Source organism: Camelus ferus, chromosome 3, assembly GCF_009834535.1.
Source record: "Camelus ferus isolate YT-003-E chromosome 3, BCGSAC_Cfer_1.0, whole genome shotgun sequence".
Taxonomy (NCBI): Eukaryota; Metazoa; Chordata; class Mammalia; order Artiodactyla; family Camelidae; genus Camelus; species Camelus ferus.
In genome coordinates, this window is record NC_045698.1 from 72,331,362 (window position 1) to 72,347,076 (window position 15,715).

Below are 15,715 nucleotides of genomic sequence, written 5' to 3' on the forward strand. Positions count from 1 at the left end.
CTAAATGGCAGAGAACAAGACATCTGATATTAAATTTCCTTTCAACATATCTAGAATTTATGTGGCCATGGCCCTCATGCCCCAGGCTTAACCTATACTACAATTTACTCTCATTAAATCTATTCTCAAATAATCTAGACTCCAGCTAAAATTATAGAGCTTAGCTAAGTATTTCAAATTGAGCCTTTGGAGACTTAATACAGCTATGTCTGTAAGAAGTGATCATCTCAAAAGAGTTTGATTTCAAATCAAAATAACTACTATAAACTAGAACATCTTTTCATCTTTTTAATTGACATTTTTTACTCTAGATTCTATCCACTACCTCCCCAACATGAGGGAAATATCATTTGTTTAATGGCAAGAAACATTTAGAGAAAGTAAAATATATTGATTAAAAATCTTCAAATATCATTCCAGGATAAAATTTAATGGAACATTGTAAGATTGAACAAAAAGACTACGAGGCATTACTTTCTAATAACAAAGACATACAGATTCTGTTGTAAAGAGAGAAAATGAATGAGAACTTTAGAAAAATAAAACACTGTGGAGTTCTTCAAATACAAGTATTTGATGCAAGTAATCAATAAGGTGAAACATATTTGAAAAAATGCAACTTAACAAATAAGAACCACAACTATTAGCACTTGGATATTGTTCTTATACTTCTGACTTCTTATTTCATCTAAACGAATATGCCTCTTACATTAAAACACACACAATTTTTTTCTAAAACTTTTTCAAATAATCATCTTCAAGCCACTGAGACAGACTTTTGAGACAATCTGATTTTATCTTTTGAAATGTTGATTTCCCCATGGATAGCTGCAGGTTTATTTCCATACTTCCCACCTTTTAAGAGCAGAATCACTATCTCACTTATTATTATTTTGAAGGAAAATAAGAGTATTGTTTTTTTGTTTGTTTTAAATATATATGTAATGAAGTCAAATGTCTTATAATGTATTCACAACTATTAGGAACTGTAAGCTTAGTTTGCTCATTGGATCTATCTACTGACATGCTAATTGAAAGAGTGATTAACATTTCAGTTTCCATCACATACAGCTAGACAAAATATCCTAGAATGGGAAGGGCTATTACTAATTATAAATCATACTAAATTGTTGAGCACTTATTAGGCTCCTAAAATAATCTGCAATCACTCTTATATTTTTACAGAAAATAATTTTCATGTTATGATGCAGTCCTGGTTTTCTCAAGATAAATTATTTACCAGCACATCCTTAACAATCACCCATTAACAGAAATATCTGGATAATACAACACATTAGCATTTTGTTCCAACCCCTACTAAGTCACAAATTCTTTTCTGAAAGGAAAGAATGAACACTTTCAATAAAAATGTGCTTACACTTGCATATGAACATTGTGTGGCCCATTGCATTGATTAAAACAAAGTTAAACAGAAGGGATCAACAGCAGTATAAGAAATAGCGAATTATGAAAAAGGCAGCTACTTACTCAATGTTTGCAAATATTCTGCTGTCAAATATATCCTGGCTGAGAAAACACCAAAACCTAAAATTCTACCATTGATTCTTGAAAGTATCACAGTTTTCATTAGGTAAATAATCCATGCAAAGTAAATCTTTAAAACAAATTCTGAACTAGCAATAGGCAATACTCATGATAAGTGTGTTTTTGGAAAATGCTCTTTTATCTACTTCAGAATTTTTCTGATTGCTAGATGTGACAAGAAATTTAGGGAAGATTCAGTCACTGACAATGAGGAAAGAAAACAATTAAATAAATGCAAGGAGAAAACTAATACAATATATGAAAATTTGGCACTTTCCTCTATGTGACTAATTCACTAATTATGAAAGTTCCCTAAGATTTTCAGGACCAAAGAGTCAATTTTCTCCTTTTTCAGGACTTATTTAACAACAATGATTTGCTGTCTGTTATAGGGTGTACCTCATTATCTTTCACATTTGCATAATCACAGAATGCTTGATTAAGGAACAGAAGCTTTGAGTGTAATGGATATGCATGCATGATTAGCTGTAGGAGGGGATCTGTAATTATGTGGTGTATAAATATACAGCTATATACTTTAAATCTTCATAATAAACACACAAAAGTCTTGACATTTATTTTTAAATCCTTTTAGTCATAGCTAAAAAAAAAAAAAAGTAAAGAAAAAAGAAAACCACAGTGTATTTAAAAGAACCCCTAGAGGTCTTGACCACACTCTTCCAGAGGAGAAATTCACAATGTGATATAGAAATAACATCTACTATCTAAAATATTGGTGATTTTTGGAAAGAGAAAGAAACTTTTGTTTTCCCAGATATTTTTGTGCTATGAGACTAATGCAAATGACTCTCTCAATTCATTAGGCACGCAGAGAAAGTACTGATAGGATGTGTGTCTTAAATCACTGTACTTCACATCCATTTAACTGAACTCAAAACTGGCACATAGTATACTTTTCCCTTCCATCACTCTTCACATTCTTGTTCAAATGCTCATAAACATATACCACACCACAATTGATTCAAAATATCAATGTGACATTCAAACTTGCCAGTTGGTAAGAAGTAAATTGCCAATTGGCATACAGTCAGTAAAACAAGAATGATAAACTACTATTAAATTTACTTCCATACTAGACTTAAAAAGCCAATTACCTAAACTCAAATTCCAACCAAACTCTAAATACGCTAATAATCATATTGTAACAGAAGTTTTAAAATATTTTTATGAGTCAAACTTCTTTCTAAGCTGGATGACGAGTATTTATCTACATATCTGTAGTCAGTCAATAAAGATATTATATATTTATGAATATTTGTTTCCACAAAGCTTGTGGTATAGCATTTATCTTCATTTTCTTTTCTATTATGTATGTTGAGAAGGAAAACTGACAATCACTGATAATGAAAGTCCTTTTTGTCCCTAAATTATTCTGAGGCATTTCACTTGTGATAGTTTAAAAAAATATGATTTAAACAAATATATCATTTTAAGGCAAATGTAAAAATATATTTAACAAAATTATTTTTTATATTTCTTTTATATAAATTTCTCTGAAGAAAGAAAAGTTACTCTACACATTTAATTAACTCACTTGCTGCCCTCTCTATTATGAACCACATACTAGTCTCTAGCAGTCCAATATTTTACTGAAGAAAACTTAATAGGAAGTCAGCCTTCAATGTCATCTTAGTTTCCCACCTCACTAAAGGACTCTTGCAATTTGCAAAAGTGATAGTGAATTTCTTGCTAGGTTATTAATGTGATTTTCTGAAGTGAGTGGATGCCTATGGTTTATGAAGAATTTCATATGCAAGATTCACAAAATGAAGGAAAGTAAGAATAAAACATCTTGAGTTACCAAATGCAATGCTAACTAGATCTGTAATCATATATATTAATGCTTATCCATTGAAGAGAAAGATTTTAAAACAATAAGCAGTGAACCAACTTAGTTTTATTACATCTGTAGTAATCACATTTTCTAATATTAATATCACACTGAGAAGGAGGAGGAAAAGATGAAGCAGAAAGTAAAAAGTGAATGAGAAGTTTAGCATCAATAATGACAAAAATAAGTACAAAAGCTTTAGTTTACCTAGGATGTATTTTCTTATCATTGAATTATACTTTTGTCAGTTTCTACACAAAACCCTTTCTGTATACGAAGTCATTTAATCCTCATGTCATCTACATGTGGAACTATTAATATTCCTGTATTATGGGTAAGAAAACTGTGGCTTTGGTGAGAAAAACATACCGTTACCCAACTCATTTTATTTCAGAGTTTAAACTAATACATATTTTTGTCAGACTCTATTGTTTGTGATCTTGGATTGCATTAGCCCATAAAACTTATTTTGGTAAAATAAATCACAAATTATTGTTGATATAAATATTTGTCCATTTTAATTTTATAAAAAAACTTGAGAACATTTATTCAGCTATGTTTTTCCCTTCATATATCAAACATATATAAAAATAGAATAACAAAACTTTAATTACAGGTAATTGTTTTTCCTTTGAAATTAATACAAAGTTTAGCAAGTATTACTTTTGCTTAATATTTTATTTTAATATGTATCAGCATTGCAGAACTATCTTCTGTCTAAATTAATGGACTTTTAAAATTTCTTATAATGTTTTGGCTAATAAACCTCAGACCCTCTAAAAGAGTGATAGCTAAAGGAAAAGGCAAATTTATAGCTAAAAGGACTCTATTGTTTGGGAGTCAAAATAAAATAACTATTCCAAATAAAAATAGTTATCTATTAAGACGATATGCTGCGTAAGATATTCCTGTTGATGTCAACAGGAGTTTCAATTGAAGAAGTGGGTAACATACGGACCTGGCATTCTGTTAATTAAAAAGAATGTTTTGCTACACTGATGTGTGTTTAGAAGAAGGATTCTTAGAACATAACACCAAGTTCCTGAGCTTACTGTTTTAGGACATCAGTTGTTATACAGTTAGATTTGAAACTCAGAGATGTAACTTTAATGTTGCTCACCTTGTGACATTAGCATATAAACATTCTATTTTTGAGAATGATAATAGAAAACTTAAGCTGAACTTTTTATTTTATTGAAGTATAGTTGAAGTATAGTTATATGCTGTGTTAGTTTCAGGTGTACAGCAAAATGATTCATATATATAGTCTTTTTCATATTCTTTTCCATTATAGGTTATAAGATATTAAATACAGATCACTGTGCTATACAGTAGGTCCTTGTTGTTTATCTATTTTATATATAGTAGTGTGTATATGTTTACCTCAAATTCCTAATTTATCCCTCCCCACCTCTTCTTTTTGGTAACCATAACTTTTTTTCTATGTTTGTGAGCTATTTCTGTTTTGAAAATAAGTTCATTTGTATCATTTTTTTAGATTTTCATATAAGAAATATATGATATTTGCCTTTGTCTGACTTAAACTTCACTTAGTATGATAATCTCTATGTCCATCCATGTTGCTGCAAATGGCATTATTTCCTTTTTTTCTGTGGTTGAGGAATATTCCATTTCTTCTTTATCCAGTCATCTTTCAATGGACATTTAGGTTGCTTCCATGTCTTGGCTATTGTAAATATTGCTGCTATAAACATCAGGGTGCATTTATCTTTTTGAATTAAAATTTTCTCTGGATATGTGCCAAGGAGTGTGATTGCTAAATCATATGGTAACTCTGTTTATAAATTATTAAGGAACATCTATACTGTTCTCCATAGTAGCTTCACCAATTTACATTCCCACCAATAGTGTAGGAGGGTTCCCTTTTCTCCACACCCTCTCCAGCACTTATTATTTATAAACTTTTTAATGATGGCCATTCTGACCAGTGTGAGGTGATACCTCATGGTAGTTTTGAGTTGCATTTCCATGATTATTAGAGATGTTGAGATTCTCTTCATATGCTTCTGGCCATCTGTATATCTTCTTTGGGGAAATATCTATTTAGGTCTTCTGTGCATTTTTAATTAAGTTGTTTTTTTTTTTTTGTGACTTTAAGCTGTATGAGCTGTTTGTATATTTTGGAAATTAACCATTGTCAGCCACATCGTTTGCAAATATTTTTTCCCATTCCATCAGTAGTCTTTTCATTTTATTTATGGCTCCCTTTGCTGTGCAAAAGCTTTTAAGTTTCATTACATCCCATTTGTTTATTTTTGTTTTTATTTCCCTTACTTTAGGGGGACATATTCAAAAACATACTGCTGTGATTTATGTCAAAGTGTGTTCTGCCTATGTTTTCCTCAAGGAGTTTTTTAGAGTAAAAAATCTTACATTTAGGTCTTTAATCCACTTTGAGTTTATATTTGTATACGGTGTTAGAGAATGTTCTAATTTCATTCTTTCACATGTAGCTGTCCAGTTTCCCCAGCAGCACTTACTGAAGAGACTATCTTTTCTCCATTGTATATTCTTGCCTCTTTTGACACAGATTAATTGACCATAAGTGTGTGGCTTTATTTCTGGCCTCTTTATCCTGTTCCATTGATCTCTGTGACTGGTTTGTGCCAATACCATACCATTTTGATTACTGTAGCTTTGTAGTATAGTCTGAATCCCAGGAAGCATGATTCCTCCAGCTCTGTTCTTTGTCAAGATTGTTTTGGTTTTTCAGGATATTTTTGTATTCCTTTATAAAGTTTAAGATTATTTCTTCTAGTTCTGTGAAAAATGCCATTGGTATTTTATAGGGATTGCATTGAATCTATAGTTTGCCTGGTTAGTGTGGTCATTTTAACAATATTGTTTCTTCCAATCTAAGAACATAATATATCTTTCCATCTGTTTGTATTGTCTTTAATTTCTTTCATCAACATCTTACAGTTTTTAGAACATAGTTCTTTTGCCTCCTTAGGTAGGTTTATTTCTAGGTATTTTATTCTTTTTGATGCAATCGTAAAAAGGATTGTTTCCTTAATTTCTCTTTCTGATACTCTGTTGTTAGCGTATGAAATCTAACAGGTTTCTGTCTATTAGTTTTGTATCCTGCAACATTACCAAATTTGCTGATGAGCTCTAGTAATTTTCTGGTAGTGCTTTTAGGATTTTCTATGCATAGTATTATGCCATTTGCAAACAGTGACAGTCTTACATCTTCTTTTCCAATTTGGATTCAGTTTGTTTCATTTTCTTCTGATTCCTGTGGCTAGTAATTCCAAAATTATGTTGAATAAAAGTGGCAAGACTGGGCATCCTTGCCTTGTTCCTTATCTGAGAGAATGCTTTCAGCTTTTTACCATTGAGTATGCTGTTAGCTGTGGGTTTGTCATTTATCTCCTTTATTATGTTAAGGTATGTTCCCTCTATGCCCGCTTTCTGAAATGTTGTTACCATAAATGAATGCTGAATTTTATCAAAAGACTTTTCTGCATCTATTGAGATGATCATATGATTTTTATTCTTCAATTTATTAATGAGGTATATCACATAGATTGATTTGAGGATATTGAAAAATTGTTGTATCTGTGGGATAAATCCCACTCAATCATGTTGTATAATCATTTTCATGTATTTTTGAATTCAGTTTGCTAGTATTTTGTTGAGGATTTTGTTTCCATGTTCATCATTGATATTGGCCTGTAATTTTCTTATTCTTTCTTTCTTTCTTTCTTTCTTTCTTTCTTTCTTTCTTTCTTTCTTTCTTTCTTTCTTTCTTTCTTTCTTTCTTTCTTTCTTTCTTTCTTTCTTTCTTTCTTTCTTTCTTTCTTTTCTTTCTTTTTTTATATTTGTCTGGTTTTGGTATCATGGTAATGGTAGTCTCGTAGAATGGGTTTGGAACTGTTTCTTCCTCTGTGATTTTTTGGAATTATTTCGAAAGGGTAAGTGTTAAATCTTCTCTAAATGTTTGGTAGAATTTCCCTGTGAAGCCATCTGGTCCTAGACTTTCGTTTGTTGGAATTTTTTAAATTACTGATTCAATTTCAGTACTGGTAATTGGTCTGTTCATATTTTTCACTTCTTCCTGGTTCAGTCTTGGGATACCTTTTTAAGAATTTGTCCATTTCTTCTATGTTGTCCATTTCATTGGGTTTTGTTTGTTCCTCTTTCTCTAGGTGCTGTAAGTATAAGTTTAGGTTGCTTATTTGAGATTTTTCTTGTTTCCTGAGTTAAGCTTGTGTCACTATAAACCTTCCTCTTAGAATGGCTTTAGCTGTGTCCCATAGGCTTGAGATAGTCATGCTTTCATATTCATTTGTCTCTAGGGTTTGTTTGTTTGTTTGTTTGTTTGTTTGTTTTTTTCCCTTTTTGGTTTCTTCAGTGATCTACTGGTTGTTTAGTAGCATATTGTTTAGACTCCATGTGTTTGTGTTTTTTGCAGTTTTTTTTTTTTCTTGTAGTTGATTTTTAGCCTCATCACTTTGTGTTTGAAAAAGATGCTTGGTATGATTTCAATTTTTTTAAATTTATTGGGGGTTGCTTTGTGACCTGGTATGTCATCTATCCTGGAGAATATTCTGTGTTCACTTGAAATGAATGTGTATTCTATGGCTTTTGGATGGAATGCTCTATAAATATCAATTAAGCTTATCTGGTCTAATGTGTCATTTAAGGTTTGTGTTTCCTTATTGATTTTCTGTCTGGATGATCTGTCCATTGACATAAGGAGGGTGTTGAAGTCTCCCATTATTATTGTGTTGGTTTCTCCTTTATGTCTGTTAACATTTGCTTTATATATTGAAGTGCTCCTATGTTGGATGCATATATATTTACAATTGTTGTATCTTCTTGGTTTGATCCCTTGATCATTATGTAGTTTCCTTCTTTATCTCTTGTAATAGTCTTTATTTTAAAGTCAATTTTTGTCTGGCATTAAGTATTGCTACCCTAGCTTTCTTTTGATTTCCATTTGCATGGAATACCTTTTTTCCATGTTTAGTGTGTATGTGTTGCTAGATCTGAAGTGAGTCTATTGTAGGCAGCATATATACAGGTCTTGTTTTTGTTTCCATTCAGCCAGCCTGTGTCTTTTGGTTGGAGCACTTAGTCTGTTTACATTTAAGGTAATTATTGATATATGTGTTCTTATGGTCATTTTTAAAATTGTTTTGTATTTTTTTATAGGTCTTTTCTTCTTTATTCTTGTATTCTCTTCTCTTATGATTTGATGACTACCTTTAGTGTTGTGTTTGAATTCCTTTGCTCTTTTTTGTGTGTGTATATCTATTATAGATTTTTGATTTGTGGTTACCAAAAGGTTTTTGTATAGCTATATATATATATATTGCTGATCTCTTAATTCAAATGCATTTTAGATACCTTGCATATGTACTCTCCTTCCCTCACAATTATTGCTTTTGATATCATATTTTACATTCAATTGTTTTGTGTATCCCTTCACTTCTTATTGTGGCTAAAGATGATTTTACTACTTTTGTCTTTTAACCTCCATACTAGCTTTGTGTGTAGGTGATTCCCTACCTTTACTCTATCTATGTTTGCCTTTACTGGTGAGCTTTTCTATTTTTTTAACTTCCTTGTTTCTAGTGGTCTTTTCTTTTCCTCTCCAATAAATCCCTTCAGCTTTTGCTGTTTGGTGGTGCTGAAATCTTTTAGCTTTTGCTTATCTGCAAAGCTTTTGATTTCTCCATCAAATCTGAATTAGAGTCTTGCTGGGTAGAGTATTCTTGGTTGTAGATTTTCCCCTTCCATCACTTTTAACATATTGTGCAACTGCCTTCTGGCTTGCAGAGTTTCTATTGAAAAATCAGCTCATAGTCTTAGGGGAGTTCATTTATATAATATTTGTTGCTTTTCCCCTGTTTTTAATAATTTCTCTTTATCTTTAATTTTTGTCATTTTGATTACAATGTGTCTTGGTTTATTCATCTTTGTGTTAATCCTGTATGGGACTGTCTGTGCTTCCTGGACTTGAGTGACTCCTTTTTCAGGTTAGAGAAGTTTTTAACTATTAACTCTTCAAATATTTTCTCAAGCCCTTTCTCCCTCTCTTCTCCTTCTGGAACTCATATGATGCAAATATTACTACACTTGATGCTGTCCCAGATGTCTCTTAAACTGTCCTCATTTCTTTTCATTCTTTTCTCTTTTTTCTGTTTGGTGGCAGTGATTTCCAGTACTCTGTCTTCCAGCTCACTAATCTGTTCTTCTGCATCATTTAATCTACCATTGATTCCTTCTAGTTCATTTTTTTTTTCCAGTTATTGTATTCTTCAAATGCTCTAGGGACTCCCCTTCCTGGCACCAGACTCCTGGGCGGGGGAGCCTGATATGGGATCAGAACTCTCACTCCTACAGTAAGACCTCTGCAACATAACTATTCTCCAGCTTGTGGGTCACCACTCTTAAGAGTATGAGATGTAATTATATTGTGAGTCTGCCCCGCTACCTGTTTCACTGCATTTCCTTCTTTATGTCTTTAGTTATAGAAGATCTTTTCTGGTAGGTTCCAATGTGTTTCATTGATGGTTGTTCTGCAGTTAGTTGTGATGCTGGTGTGCTCCTGAGGGGAGGTGAGCTGCTCTTGGCCACTCTCAAAGCCTAGTTAAATTTTTTACTGAGATAAATGGAATTAATTTTAAGTAACTTCACAGTCTACTGAAAACTGAATACTGAACTGTAAAGTTTATAAACAAGAACTGAACATTTGTAGGAGACATTTTTATATCAGGTAAAGTATATCTTGGATTCCTTGTGGTAGATATATTGAAAACATAGTCCAGTTCTTCATGCCTCTTACTATCTGTGACTGAACTGATTCTACAAGAGGAATCTATTTCTCTACACAATGGCTCTGTGATAGACTTTTGACTTACTTTGGTCAATAGAGTATGGCAAAGTGATTATGTTCCAGTATCAAATTTGGGTCTAACGACCTCACTACTTTTTTACTTCTCTTTGACTCCTACCTACACTGCTGGAGAGAACAAATAGAGCAGGCCAAAGTCAATCTAGTTGCCTTAGCTGAAACTCCAGAAACAGGAAAGAGCATGGAGAAGATCAGCAAAGTTCATTGCTAACCTGCAGATGTGTGGGTAAGAACAAACTAGAAACATGGCCTAGTAAGCCTGCACAACTGTGAGCAAAGCTTTCAATACTTATTGTTTAAGCCACTGAATTTTGAGGTGGTATTGTTATATAGTTCTCTTTCAGCAATATATTTCTATAACATTTCTTCCTCCTCTTCAAATACATGGCCCATTACTTCTTAAGTTAACATCAGTTTTCAAAAACCAGTGAATGGCAATGCACAAAGAAGACGAGTCACGCAAAATCCAAAACAAGGAAATATGACCTATAGAGCTTACATGTGCTACTACGACACAGCAGAATATAGGTATTTATAGTACATGTTAGTTTTATACTCTTATAGGTCTCAGTTCCAATCTTAGCATCAGCATTTTTAGACTATTTCTACCAATGTAGGCCAAATGACCCTTATGCTCCCTCTTGAGATAGAACCTGATTGCTTTCATTACTGTTGCTATTGCTGGATAAATAGAAATAAGCTATTTAATGCACATTTTTCTAATAGAAACTGATGCTTAGATAACTCACTTTGGAATTTGGATTTTCCCAATGTAGAATGTTGATCCTAAAGCCAAAAAAAAAAAAAAAAAAAAAACTTGTATCCTTCATGTTAACTTTTGGGTACCATTCATTGCAAAGAGAAAATATATGAGTGGAAGATATAAAGGTTGTGTTGTATTTAATAAAAACAATTGTAGAAAATACATGTTTTTAAAAAGCCCTGTACTACGTATGAATGTGGAATGTCATTAAAAGTTATTGTAATTAGAAAAAAAAAAAACTATCACATCAGGAAAAAATAAACATAACACATATATCAAAATACTATTGCTTTTGCTCTTACAGTAACTCAAACCAATCAATAATAACACTTTATTCTGTGTAGATACTTAAGTATCATTCATTTGTACTGAAGCAGGAAGAGATGTCTTAAAAGACTGCATGAGTTAAGTCCACAAAAAATTTAGATATTAAAAATGGAAAGTGCATATGAATTATGAATTATTATGCTTTCCATAGAATAAGTTTCAACTATTCAATGTGATGTGTAACTTTTACTGAAATTTACTGATACCTACATAGGTGATCTGTATAAGTGTGTGAATATGTAGATTCAACTGTTTGACACTGTATGGAAAATAAATGTTGGCATTTTTGTCCCTTCAGAGTTCTGGCTATTTGGTGCAAGATTCTCAATGCCCCAAAACTTTGAAAGAGTAAGAATCTGAAACAAAGCTGTATCAAAATCGTATGTGCCTATAACAAAAATGTCAGTACAGAATGAGAAGGAAAGTAAAGGGAGACCAAAGATCTTCTAATAAATGAAAATTGTTTAGAGGTTAAAGTCTGAAAGATTTGTTGGACTGCTCCTAGAAATCAAAATTAGCAATATATATGAAGGCACAATTTTTTCTAGTTATTCTGGACTGTTCAAATGGCCCATGTGATTCTTTCTTTCTCTCTTTCTCTTCCTTCCTCCCTCCCTTCCTTCCTTCCTCCCTCCCTTCCTTCCTCCATTCCTTTCCTGTTTTTTTTGAACAGAAAATTTTCATAAAGTCGCTCATATGCCAGTTATCTGGAGATTAACTAGCAGAGAGCCATTTTCCTCATTATCATGTGGCTCAGTTCCACAAATGTTGTTTAAATCAGAAAGGTTGGAGAATAATAATAATAATAATAATAATAATAAATAATAATGCAACCATTTGCCAAGATGTATGCATCTCTAATTGACCTTCAATTTTGAGTGGACTACAGCACTTTCTTGGTATGATGAGTTCCTGGACTATGCCCTTGTAACAATTCGGCATACAGAAAGAAACTGCATATATAGTTGGCGTGCATCCAATACAAAAATAGGTCTTCTGGGGCACTCAAATATAGTCTCAGAAGAGAGCTATTCCTTTGTCTTAGGAAATTCCTAACTTAAAATTCCTTTTATGTGATATCTTTTTTTGTTGTGACTTTGTTGAGAAACTAGATGTCAGCAAACTCTGGCTATTGTGGTTACCTTGTTCTGAATAAAACTATGTTTGTACAAGATTGTAGAACACATTACTTTCTGTTTACTAATATACAAAACACATATGTATGTCGCATCCTACAACTGCAAATCTAACCAAATTTTGGTGATCTCCTTATAATATTGTGATTATTGTTTCTCTCATATAATTGGAGTAACAGTGAAATATAGAATATCTGTTAACAACACCTTTATTTTTTTTAGGTTCAGATTATACATTTTGAACAGTTTATCTCTCAAGTAAGAGAATATAATGCCTTCTGAAAGGCAAAAGAAATGAGTTAAGATGCTTATTTTATGCTTTAGACCTATTCCTCATGCTTTGTAAGAGAAAAATATATATTTTTAAACACCTAAAAAAATCTACAATTTTCCATGGAATCAAAAGTTCTATAGCTTACTTTTTATAGAATTAATAAGGCAGAGCTATCTCTTCTTTCACACATCACCATTTCATTTCAACAAATGCATAAACTTTGATATGGCCAAAATGTAAGTGTTTCAAACTATAAAAGTCAGTCCTACACTATCAAACAAATGTTTATATCAAACCATTCAGTGATGTGAAATTCAGTTCCATGTATTCAACACATTAGTGTTTACTTGAAACAGGTGACAGGTGTATTAGAAAGCTCACAGGCTTGTAGTTGAAATCCTGGTTTCAATTCTCAAAGGGCTAAATTCTTCAGTAATTTTCTCAACTGTTCTGAGTCTCAGTTACTTAGGGGAAAATCTCAATCTCAAAATGTAAATTTCTGAGTATGGGTTGTGTGGCAAGCATAACTGAATAAACTATACAAGTTGAACGACACTCAATAAATCAGTAAGTGTCAGTTTCCCTCTTTCCTAATTAGAAATTCCTATGTAGAAATTATAAGAAATTATCCAAAAATGACATTTTCTAGAAACACATGGAAAATCTAGAAATACAAGACTAAATGTGACGGCAAAAGAATTGGGGAAATGAGATGCAGGTAAATAACATTATTTGTGTGCCTAGTTTAGTAAACCAAGTGATTGTAGTTTGAAGGAAGAATCATGAAAATGTTATTTCAGAAGGGAAGTGTCTTGGAATAATCATCTATCAAAACTTTTCATCTTTTTTATTATAATTTGTTTTATTATATATTTATATATTTAATCTCAGTTCTATAACTATTTTAAGAGCAAAAATATGTATGTTTCCTTAAAAATTTACTCACATATTTACATTATAGGGCTTACAACAAATTTATTTTATTCTAGAAATTGTAGTAAAATTCATAATGTCTCTTCTACTGCTTTTAATTTTTTAACTTTTTTTCAATTTTAAATGTTAAATTTATGAGTCGTTCAGTTTACACTAAAGTAAAATATGTTCTTTTTTCTCTTCCTGAATTTCATAAAGTTCTTGTTCATGTGATTTGAACATTCAGAATTTTGTTAAGATATGAAGATGCTAACTAATATTATTTATAAAATGAATTAGTTCTCATATTATTGTGGGTCAGAATAAACAAAAGCATCCAGTAATGTGTATATGTATAGAACAGTATATTATATCATGCATCTCTAATATATTTACTCATATATAATATATTATAAATATCTGAAAGCATAGTTAACCTTATAAATTTTTAACCTAATTTTCTAAGGAACATAATTTTATATCACAATCAATAAGAACTATTGCAGGCAGGATAATATTTTAAAATATCAATAAAGAACACAAAGATAGCCCTTCACAAAGAAGAACTAGGTTCTGAAACTTTATTTTTTAGTAATGTTTTGAATGCAGAACCCATTTGACCACAGAAGTATAAAACATGCTCTTTAGATTTCTCAACTTCACTCTTAAAATCAATTTAATTATCGACTTGCAATAAGAAACTCAAAGGTAATATTAAATTGCTTCAGGTTTTTTGTTTGAAATAAATTAAGATCCCATTGAATCAGCTTATCACAAAAGGGGGATTTGTTTAAGTGTTATTTCTCAGGCCCTAGCACAGGAGTAAAACATAACATCAGGAATAAATTAGTACCAGGAATAAAATAGCATCAACATTCTCTCTCCCTATCTCAACCCTCTGACTCTTTTGGCACTTTTTTTTTTTTTTTTTTTTTTTTTTTTTTACTTTTCTGTGTCTGAAGAACAAAGTTTTATGATTCCCAGTTTACACGGCAAAACAACTGACAGAGCTTCCAAGTTCACATCTCTTCCATTCCATAGATACACTAGCCTATGATGTGAAAATCTCTGTCTTCTAATTCCCAGGACAGGGAATTGGATTAGCCTTGGATGATGGGTCTACCCTGGACTAGTCAGCCATATCCATTAGAACAGTATTATATTTTATGGGTCTGATTTCTCCTACATTAACCACATGCTTGGAGAATACAGAGCTGCTGGTGATGGTTGAGGGGGGAATTAGAATTGGGAAATCTCCTGAATGCCTAGTCAAGGCAACCTGAAAGAGCCCCGATGGGTAGAAGTGATGAGAATAGCCAGGTATTTTGCAGCAATGGCCCTATTAAGGAAAGAATTCAGGACAGCAGAACCAACAACAGAAGAAGAGTGGAGATGAAAAGAGAGGAGAAGAGAAGAGAATAGAAGGAAATAAGAGAAGAAAAGTAAAGGAAAAAAATTACAGACCACCAGCCTCTCATTTGCACACTTCAGCTGAAGTCTTTTCATTGTACTAAATAAAACCATGCTATAAGCACTACTTTTTGGTAAACACTGGCCTAGAATATGTCTTCCTTATTAAAAACAAATTATCTGCTTACACAAATTTTCATAATAGCATAGGTGTTTTCCCATCATAAGCCTAGTGAAAAATAGGTGGAAAATTAATTTCTCATGTATTGCCCTCTCCCAAATTTTGACTACAAGAAACTGAATAAAAATTGGCCACATAGAATTTGTTTAGATGTAGATCTCAAATGGTGTCAGAAAAGAATTCTCAGCACACCATTAGCATAACTTTCATTCCTCTGTAGGCTTCCAGCTGAAAATAAACTCCAGTCAGTTCCCTTATCTCTGTTCCCAATAGAAGAGAAAAGATAGCTAATCTTTCAGTACAATTAGGTACAGAGAAAAGATCAAGCCTTTTTTCTAAAAGAACCAGATACCTCCTGCCAGAAAATTTATCTTTAAGGGTTATCAGGAGTTGTCTTAAAGTCTATCCCCAAATAGGAGAATCAGAGGA